Source organism: Macrosteles quadrilineatus, unplaced genomic scaffold (genome assembly GCF_028750875.1).
Source record: "Macrosteles quadrilineatus isolate MER2022 unplaced genomic scaffold, UCM_ALF_1.0 Scaffold_4__1_contigs__length_99947679, whole genome shotgun sequence".
In the NCBI taxonomy this organism is placed as follows: Eukaryota; Metazoa; Arthropoda; class Insecta; order Hemiptera; family Cicadellidae; genus Macrosteles; species Macrosteles quadrilineatus.
Window position 1 is genome coordinate 43,847,156 of NW_026542597.1, and position 10,941 is coordinate 43,858,096.

Below are 10,941 nucleotides of genomic sequence, written 5' to 3' on the forward strand. Positions count from 1 at the left end.
ATATCTTAAAATCGCTTAAAGTTTGAACTTAATAATAACCTATAATATACTTCCAGTTCTTTAATTAATTATCTTATTCTTTAATCAAACAGAATGCCAAGTTTTGGACTCCAAACGACAAGCAAATACTTTGAAGCTCAAGTTGGTCGTGGTCGAGGCCATCTCAAGTGAGGCTAAACAAACTTATCTTAAGCTCAAAGCCGGTATCAGCTTTATTGGCCATAAATAACCCAACTGAAGGGTTTCCTTATACCATTTATAATATAAAGCCCTTAATTTCTGTATAGATCTCGAGCGTGGGATGTAAAGTGCACTGAAAAAAATGAAAATTTAAATAACCGCCATAGGAGATTTGCAGTATTATTTCATAGCTCATTCCCTAACTTTATAACATCCAGAGTGCTTAGCTACCTAGTGACTTGTGATTGTCTTTTTTTTACAATTACCTCAAATTCAGATACCACACCCTTTACAGTCCTAAAGTATTTGGTATATCCCGTGACATAAATTCAAATGTTGGTTGATAATTGTTTTGAAATAATTACATTAGAAATGGATTGATGTTGTGGTAACATATATTTTTAAGATTCTTAGGTTTTTAGGGTTTTGAGATTCAGCAAGGCGTTTGATTATGAGAACATATAAGTGTATATGTTTAGAATGTTAATTCTGAACACATTCAGAATGCTTTAATTGGCTGTATATTGAACGTGCTTCCCCTATTGTTGTGTTAATTATAATTATTTTTAAATCAAGCAAATGTTGTTTTCTTTTTTCTTGCCAAGAAGCTCGGCCTTGACCGGGATGCAGTCTAGGTCATAAATTAATTAAATGCCAGAAACGGTGCGAGCCCTGAAGACCTAGGTCAGACGTTGACCTGACCTGAAGTCTGCAAGTTTGCAACGCCAAAACAAATCAATCCCTAATGGACCGATTCAAAATAAATCTGGACAACGTCCACTATTATTTGTTAGCTGTTGGCTTGCTGATGTAATCAACTATGGAAAAGAACTCGTTAGTGATGGAAATCCCCCAGTTGACTTTCGCTTTAATTTAAATGATTGTTCTGCATTCATTTTAACGTAGCTTATAATTGTTTCATGAGAAATAACGTAAAATTAAAGCATCCTTAGTTGTGTAAAGGCTTTACTGTTGTGGAAGGCTATACTGTTGTGAAAAGCCTTTACTGTTGTTAGATTGGATATAGTTTTGTTTCAACAATATAGAGTACACTTTTTAAATCGTCTAAAACCACGCACATGTAGACTTTAATTATTAACATTGTGATCACTCTATATTTTTGTCAGTTCCTTAGAGAACCAATCATTTCAGTTGAAGAGGTTACATCAGCAGATTGATTTCTTAGGTGGAGTAATTTCAGTTTGAAAAAAAGTCCGGCAAGCATGCACACATATGTTTGCACACCTTATGTGTGCAACCTAGAATGTCCAAATTCACAGTCCAAGACTCACGTTTCAAGGCTCACATTTGTTTACTCTCAGTTCTTCATGAGCCGAGGGGTTTCTTGGTAGTTAAAAAACTCGAATTAAAATACGATAAGTTATGTTTTTATACGTCTCTGTCGCCGGCACCTAAAATCAATGACTTTTTTACTTTAAGGAGTTATTTCCTGTAAACATAGAGGTCCTTATGTAGTTTATTTCCTATTCGCCGTGACTCTCGTACCTGCCTCGTCTATCTCTTTTTACTTGTAGAACATTTCTTATCCCACACTATTCTTTTGACTTCACCCACCAAAAACTCAGAAAACTGTAAATAGTTTAAATATTTTTTTGAAATTTTCTTACTTTTGAGTACCACTATAGACGCATACTACTAGTGCACATACTAAAGAGAAACAGTCAGAGTTAGTTTGCCCAAGATGTGAACATAGATGTGCGCACATGTCGATAGAGCGTTCACACGCTCCAATTCGTGTAAGGCATTTGATGTCTTTAGCTCAGGATGCCTTACATGTAATCGAACACAATGTGCGCATTGCTCACAGTTTATCAACACACGCATTAAAATATTCGCAATACAACTTGAGCGTGTGGACCAGGATTTAACTAATTTTAAATTTATTTTTTTACAATTGCAATAAGCTCAATAACATGCATCTTTAACCAGAGCAAAGTTTGTCAAATGGTTGTTAAACTTTTTTGTATTAAACTAGAGTTAATTCATTTTAAAAACTGTTTAAAACAAACAAGGTCATTAATTATTTAGAAATCGATTGAGATGAACAATATTGTTCAATAATAATAAGGATTCAAGATATCAAATCCAAAGTAGAGTATGCTAATGACGTCTGAAACTGACACTTGTATTATGTCTGAGGCTTCAGTAATGAGCTCTGTGCTGTTAAGTGATATTGAAGTTGTTGTGGTGATTGCAACATCTAATTGAAACAAGATGAGATTGATATTAGTGTGTCGATATGGGTAAAAGAACTTAAGGTTTATGTTTCCACAAATGTATACAGTAGCAGTTTACGCAACGTTTAAGTAATAGTAGTTTACGCAACGATTGCGTTAAGATAGTATTAATGATACGAGTAGAGATTTAAGGTACGAGCCTTGGAGAGTGCCTTAAAAACTTCTACGTATGTCGTTAAGACTATTACCGCGAGTTACGTACACTACTTTACATACGATAGTGTTTAATTACTATCAATCACTACTCATAACTTCTAAAAGAGGTTATGTTTTTGTTTATATCCTCTCATTACCACGGACAGTGATGCAACAAATCATTGTACCAAACACTAATTGCACCACTGAACAATTAAATTGGTCTAAACAGCTGATTAGTTTCCGTTCGAAGCATTACAATTATACTTATCTCTCAATCCTTGAACCTCATTGGTCCGTTACCTGTATTTTTAAGTAAAACAACAATGCTGTTAATTAAGTAAACAATGCTTTTAAGTTATATTTTTCAATTCTAAGAACTGAACTGAAACGGCTGGTTTAAAAAACGGTCTCAGGTAAAACGCTAATATTATTATTCGTCGTCTTTATTTCTAAATAGGGTTATGACAATGGTGGAATCCAAAATACTAGATATCTCAAGGAAATTTATTTTGTTACCCTTGACACAATTTTAATATTCAACTATATATATACAAATCTACTTACGTAGGTATGCCAGAAGGTGTCAAACGTAGTAATTTCCCATGCTGAGCATGTTTCGAGCCGACAGCTCATCATCAGCAGCATTATACATAATTTACATAAATCCAATCAGGCATGTCGGGTATTTACAAACACTTATGTAGACACAGAAGTAAACATCACATAATAGTTTTACACCTTCTGGTATGCTTACGTAAGGAGATCTCATATAATCATATTATTATTTTATTTATACAAAATAATTGAACTGAAACAAATCCTTACGTATACCTAACACGATATACTTTATAAATACAATTGAAAATGAAAAACAAATGTAATTTTGATCACAATAATAAAAAATTGTGATTTAGAGATGTTTTATAAATGAATAATACCATGACATGATATAACGTTGTAGCATAACCACTGCATGTTCTGCTATGTTGCGGTGAGTGGTCTGCTACAAGAGTTAGCGTTGAATCGTGAAAAATTAAATTGAAAATGAATGTTTTTACTCACATATTTTATAAGGGTAAAATATGGTTTTATCTCAAAGGCATGCTTTATAACCTTTAGATTTTACCACGAATATTTTAATTATGAGCAAATATCGTGGCATATTTTTATTATGTAGCTAGGGTATTTTATTGAGTTTAGTAGTTGTTGAGATTATTCCGAAAGTAAAAGAATGAGCATCTAGTGAATGATTTTAAAATGCCTGTGCTAAATACCAACAGATCAGCAGTATATAAACAGTACTTGTATTAAACATACATCTCCACGAAAAGTCTAATTTTTTTTTAATTCATTTCTAATGAGATATCCTTAAAACCCATGATTTTCTTTTCAAAAATTATTCCAAACAAATCATCATAATTTATATGTTTACAAAAATTTTTGGGCATTTGTAAACAATAATCTGTGTTTCTTTTAACAGACTTCACCAGTCGATTAACGTATATAATTATAAAACATGTCTATCTACTCACTTATTTAGATTTGCGTCAACCTGTCTGTACAAGGTTTAAATATTATTTGTAATTGTAACGGCTCTAGGTTGTAGCTAACAACTTTGATTACAATATCAAAGGAATGAAGTGTTGTGATACATTTGAGTACTCTACAGAGATGAAGAGCGTCTCGCACACCAATGGGACTGTCCCTTGTGTGAATGATACTTACATCAATATTGTGTAAAGACACGCGTATCTCCAACAAACTTGCCACACGAATAAAAGTGATTCGTTTTTTATTCAACGAAGATCTTCACAGGATCAATCTCCTATCAGGATTAAGTGTCGTACCATTTCCAATTTACATTGTATATTTAACTGAAAAATTAAAATCATTTCTACATTCAAGTGAAATCCAACAGAATAAGGGATCGAATAGCTAAAACAGTAATGTTTGTTTATTCGAATCCCATGTGATTTTGTTCCAGGTAATACAAGACGCCATCAATCCCTCGCCAAGTCAACTGGAGAAACGATCTGACCCTTTGTGTATGTAGAGTAGCTGGAATTGATTTACTTAGAAATTGTACATTTTAGCTTTGTTATTCCACTAGTATTCTATTTTACTTATTATTATGTTGTTTTTTGTGTTGTTCGTTGTAGCATTACCAACTTTCTATTGTTTGATCAAGTTTGTAATGTTTAATAATTTAAAAAACGTAAAATGTCGGGACACAGTTGGTATTCTACCGTAGTGGCTTAGGTACGAAACCCGCCAAACATCAATGGCATTTTTCCCATCGATTTCTGACGTTACTAGGTGTTTTCAGAGTCATCTTAGGCCTATGTCCATAAATGAAGGGATATGGTACTTCATACTGTACATACTTGGTAGTTATTAAATGCTAATTGGTAGTTCCTTCCACCTAACTTACGCCAGGATGGATAAGTCCCTCGAGTAATAACCCGTATCACAAATATATACAGAGTATTTATAAAGGGGTGTCACAAACTTTAGGGGCTAATAGTACTAATCAATCAAAACCAAAAAATTCAGTTGAAAAAATTTCGTTTAGCCGCTAGCCACCATTTTGTTATATTTACAAAACAATTTATGTCTCAGGAATAATTAAAGCTACGAAAAGCAAGATTTGTACATAGATTAGTTGTGTCAAGAGGCAATTAAAAGAAATGATGTAATTTTATTTTACACTAGCAAGGCGAATTCCTAGAGAAAGTCAAGTAGTTGGTTACTTTTCGTTACCGCACTTACAAGATCATGACGTGCTTTACAATGATGTAGCTTTACAATGATGTAACGTTACAGGGATGTAACAGAGAAACTCCTCATTGTATAAAGAATATAGATTGACATAGGTATGATTGCCAAACAGTAATATCTGTTTATAACAGACAGAAATGCAGGGAAAGGTGTATCGGTTTACAGTCAAAGATAGAGTACTTCATTATATATTTTGCCCACTGGAGCTATTCAAATAAACATTCGAAGATTTATAAAAGATTTACATTCATAGCATCAACGTACAATATTTTTTCACCCTATCCCATTTCCTTAATAATTGATCGTCTTAAACATGGTTAAAAATATTATTAAACTATAAGCTAATCAATTCTCGGATTTAAAATCACTAAACTAATTATCTTAATTGAAATATGGAAATTCCAAACATCAAATGATTCTGAATGTTAACGTTACATATTTCGGTTTCTGTAATTACGCATTTTGTGACAAAGAAACTTTCATTGATAAAATTTGAGGAAATTTTTTAACAGAAGGTGTCGTTTAGAATGATATGTGAGTGAATATAACTGCAGTACCATCGCCATCAGACCATTGCACGGCTAATGGGCTCCATCATTCTCCAGCTTTTCTCTTTTGAATTTTATTGTACCAATTATGATTTTAATTTTATACAGAATTAACTTAGAATTTCTCATTTTTTTAAGTAAAAAGTAATTCGTATTATATTTATATTCGTCATAATCCGATCATTGTAAATGTATACTTTTTAGGTTAGGTTAAATGACATCCTTTTATTTATACATAAAAATAAGTGTTATAGTAACCACTTAGTAACTTTAATGGCATCTCTTTTGGTCCCCACTTTTTGTTCACCAAGATGATTTTACCGTGTTATACAACGTATGATATTTCTTAAAAATAAACAACTATATAAAAATATGTATGGTTTTCAATATGAAATTAAATCAAATTTAAAACTTTTACTTTTGTTTCCTACCTAAGTAAACTTTGAACAATAATGTTTAAAATGAAACTTGGTGTCGTCAACAATCAAATTAGCCAACCTCATGAGTTCCTCGCATTTCTTGAAGAATAGCCTTGGTCGGGGACTGGGAGGATAGCATACAGTGACAGCTATTTGAACGGTATCTATGATGTTGAGAACCTGGCAGTACATAAAACTGTGATTAATTTTACTATTATTTATCAGTCACTGGTTTTATAACTTAGTGTTTCAGTATCTTATTGATTCATAAATTGTTAGCGGATCGTCTAATTTTAGTTGTGATTGTAGATGGTACAAATTTATCATAGTAGTGCCATAAATAATTGAGAATATATTTGTTGTTCTATGTGTTAATTTGTAATTAAGTTGGCATTCCTTAAACGTCTTGAATCGTGGTTATTATTAATTTAGTCTGAAGAGCAAAGATACAGGTGGGGTCCTAACAATGCAATCATTCCAATCCTTCAATATATTTTGCTAATCTTTTTTAATATCTTTTTAAATGATCATACAAACTCACAGATCGTTTAAAATCTTAAAATTATTATGATAAATTACCTCTTCGTAACACTCTTTCTTTGGTCCGGTCAAATTTTGCACGTGAGTAGCTTTGGTCAGATCCAATAACTTACTTGTCACTTTTTTCTGCAGCCCTTCTTGTGCACGAGATATTTTAACCAACAAAATCTGAAAACATATCGAAAATAGACCATATTCCTGTTCAATAATCTTCTACTAACTTTTTACTTCCCTCAGCCATCCGTAGAGTTATTATTCAAAATAAATAAGTCGATAAAAGAACCTTGGCCTACTTACAAAACTTAATCAATAATAAAAAAAACAGTAATCAGTCGTATACCGTTCCACCATCAAAATAAGATAAATTATTTAAAAAGTGAATCGTTATCATTTTTTTTTTTTCAAAACGAAACTAAACATAAAGGCAATCAAAACTGAACCTACAAATAGTAAAAATATTTTAGTTTGATGTTCTTGCATACTGAAAAAATTACACAATGCACGCACGATTCTTGATTCACTACTAGCACACTTAGTTATGTATCGTTTGGATGCAAATGGTGCATGTTTTGTATGTTGACGGTCCATTAAAATATTTCTTTTTAAATCTTCATATAGGAACTGTATGTTGGTTTGGAACAACCATCAACGCCATTGATTGATTATGTGGTTTTCTAAAAGAACATAAAGTGCCAGTTATCACTAAACAATTAAACATACGATTCGTTCCTTGCATTATACAGGTTTAATAGTCCCTTAAATTGCATGTAAAACCCAAGAAGGACCATTTATCCGTGAATTTGGAATAATAATTTCAACGTATATTTTGAAATCTCAATCATTATTTATGTCTGGTAGGTCTTTGGGGTAAAACTATCGATTCAATTCGATTCTCTCATTTTAAGGGTAATTCTGTTGAATGAGATTTGCTAATCTTAACACAAATCCTTTATGCCAAAAGGTTTAATCATTCCAAGCCCATATTTCTAAGTTGATTATTTAGTGTTCATAATCAAGTTCATAACCAATGGTTTTTACAATTGACATTACCTCAAAATGTCTACTTATTTGATATTAGTTATGGTTAATAGATAATTTTTTTAAATCTAAAACGTAAAATAAAAATATATGTATGGAATACCCCTACTAGCAAACAAAAATAGCTTGTCCCAACTGATTCATAAATTAAATTTTTTTCTTGACATATTGTAATACAACTACAAGGCTTACAACTACTAAGCTTACAAGAGGTTCAATGTGGATGTGATGTCTTGTCAATTATTGTCAATAGGCTCGAACAAAAGTACTTTTCCTACAGTTACCTAACAATGTACATGTTCTCTCACTGATTTGAGAAAGCAAAGTGGCCAATTCGCTCATCAGTGAGACAATGTTAACATTGTCTCACTCTAATTACTTTGTCTCACTCCAGATTTGCAACGTGAAGGCACGAAATAGTGAGCACGTAACATGCAGGCAACGTCGTATGCGCGCGAAATACGTTGGCAGCACTGGCTGTAAATCAGCTGGTCAGCTGTTGTACTGTTGTATTTGTCACTTCACATTAAATGTTATATTAAAAGTTCACTTCTGTGTAAAAATAGGTTTTGTTTCTTCACCAATTTATTTGTTTTATGGTAACTGTAGGAAAAGTATAATGTGCAACTCGAGTTCAAAGTACAATTGCCTCACTCGAGAAACCATTCCTCACTCGCCTACGGCTCGTGAGTAAGGATTTCTCTCGAGTGAGTCAATTGCTCACTTTTCTCACTAGTTGCACAAATAACTATTGTCCTTCCAAGTAGGTAAATGTGATGTTAAAACACTTAAACCACATAAGCACAACTGCCTATTGGTTTGGTGGCCAGTGACAAAACTACTTATAAATTATTCAAACGCTAAAACCTCTTGTTGTTATCTGTTACGGGAAACTACGGTGTTTTATCATATGTTATATCGATTGAGTACTTTGAGCACGTTAAATAAACTTAAGTCAAACTTTGTGATATCAAAACTTTCGTTATCTTAAAATTGAATTTTAAAATTTTAAATATTTAATGTTTTTTAGTATATATATAATTGTAATTGACTCAAAATGCTTTAAAGGGCATTTTATTCCTAAATCGGTGTATTATGATTGTTTAACACCACAGTTCAAATACTCTTTATAGGAGCTACCCTTAGTTATATTATTTAATTCTAGGTTAAAATTTACACTTATACGGCTGTTTTTATAATATGTAAACTATATCTGCTGCCTGATCAGAGACCATGATTAGGCTTACATAACTTACAGAACTATGATTACATACTAAAAAATTAAAACATGTAATGTTCACAGTAAACGAATCATGATGTTGGAAAAAATAGTCTTTTCCTTATTTAAGTTTAAAAATATAAACACAGGGTACAACTTTTGAAACGAAATCACTATAACATAACGATTGTTATCTACATGACCTACTGCTTATGACCATGTAAACATTAACGCTGACATTTACCTAAAGCGAAATTTCATTTGGCGAAAGTTAATCAAGTAAACGGCTTTAGCCTGACCCCGGGGAAACTGAGATTTAGTGGTTCAACTTTTCCCTTACTTTGGTAACCTGGATATATTCTAATAAAGGAACTGTACTTTTTGTTTAAAAACTAAATACGATATAATACGATATATTGCGTATTAATACTATCTATTTCCCTTTAACGTTATACAACTAAACACAATGCGTTTTTGATTTGTTTTAATACGAATTAAATACACTTTACTACTTTGAAGACTATTTTAGCAATGTTTTCTCATCTCATACAAAGATATATTTCCAAAAGTAATGTAATCAGCAAGTGATGACAGAACTGGAAATTTGATCTATTCTTTAAGCAGTTAAAAATTTTTCTTTTCTGATTATGATAAGGGAGTTTTATACTAAAAAGGGTTATTTTCCACCAATGTTTAGAACACCTATTAAAATACTATATTTACTATGTATTTAGTTAGAAGTGCAGTGTTTATAAAGTATATTAAAAAAATTTTGAGCTATAAAGCATACGGGTCTGAACATTTGATGGAAATTATATTAATTTCGACAAAACATCCGTTTGGCTTTCGTTTTATAGAATTGCATAATTTATACAAATTGAGAAGGCTTATTTGTAGACTACCTGCATCAATTACTTTGCATAACTGTTTGTTTAGTTGTTTGCTGTTACATAACATTTCTAGAAAATAGCATTAGCCAACGCTCTGATACGTGTAATATTGATTTGAGTTGACTTACCAATCCACGTTATTACTTAACAATACTTAACTTTCAGCATTAAAAATAATTCTAAAAAATTACTCAAAAAGTCAATACAATAACTTAAGGTGTTATTTAGTTGAGGACTGGTAATTGAATAAGTTTTAAAAGAGATTTGTTGAGACTTTCAGTCGTAGATTGGCCTGATCCACAATAGACTAAGTCCATTTATGACGGGTTTGAATTTTCTGAATAAATCTTATTGTCATTTATATTAAAATAATATTCTACGTTTTTTGGAAATATCATTTGAGTACTTAGTTATCTAGGTATTTTGGTTAATTTGCTCGATCACGTTATAAGAATTAGAACTGACTACATATCTTATCAGGAAATCGTATACTTCTCGCTCTTCACTACTTATTACTGTATAAAAGGGGGTTTTTATAATAGAAAATTTCTGGTCACCAATTTTTTAACTTAAATTGTTACATTGCTTGGATGTAAAAAAATATGAATTATAATCAGCAAGTTTGGCAAGCCAGCAACAAAGCTTCATTACCTCAGTCAAATTGGTGGTTTCAAGTCACTTAAAATGAAGGCTTCGTTGTTGGACAGTTGGTAATTAATTAGAGACAAATTTACCCAAGTTGCTGTGGCTCAACCATCATAGTCAATGTCAGTTTCAATGCCAATAACGTTTTAATTGTCGTTATGAAAATGTTAATCTTTTTCACCAGAATTAATGTAGTGAAAAAATTCAAAATAAAGATAACATAAGTTTTAAATTGATTTATTAGTGTCAGGTTAGTTTTTATGTTTGGTAACTTTAAATTAGTAATTT

The 10,941-nt window shown here is 31.7% G+C and overlaps 1 long non-coding RNA gene across 1 annotated transcript; it reads right to left on the reverse strand.

The window, feature by feature from the left end:
- Positions 1-6,306: 6,306 nt before the first annotated feature.
- LOC128991454 (uncharacterized) lies at positions 6,307-7,393 on the reverse strand. Its single transcript, XR_008490649.1, has 3 exons — positions 7,306-7,393; positions 6,901-7,029; positions 6,307-6,501 (listed from the first exon to the last, which is right to left on the reverse strand). It is a non-coding gene; the product is annotated as an uncharacterized LOC128991454 (long non-coding RNA).
- Positions 7,394-10,941: the final 3,548 nt, after the last annotated feature.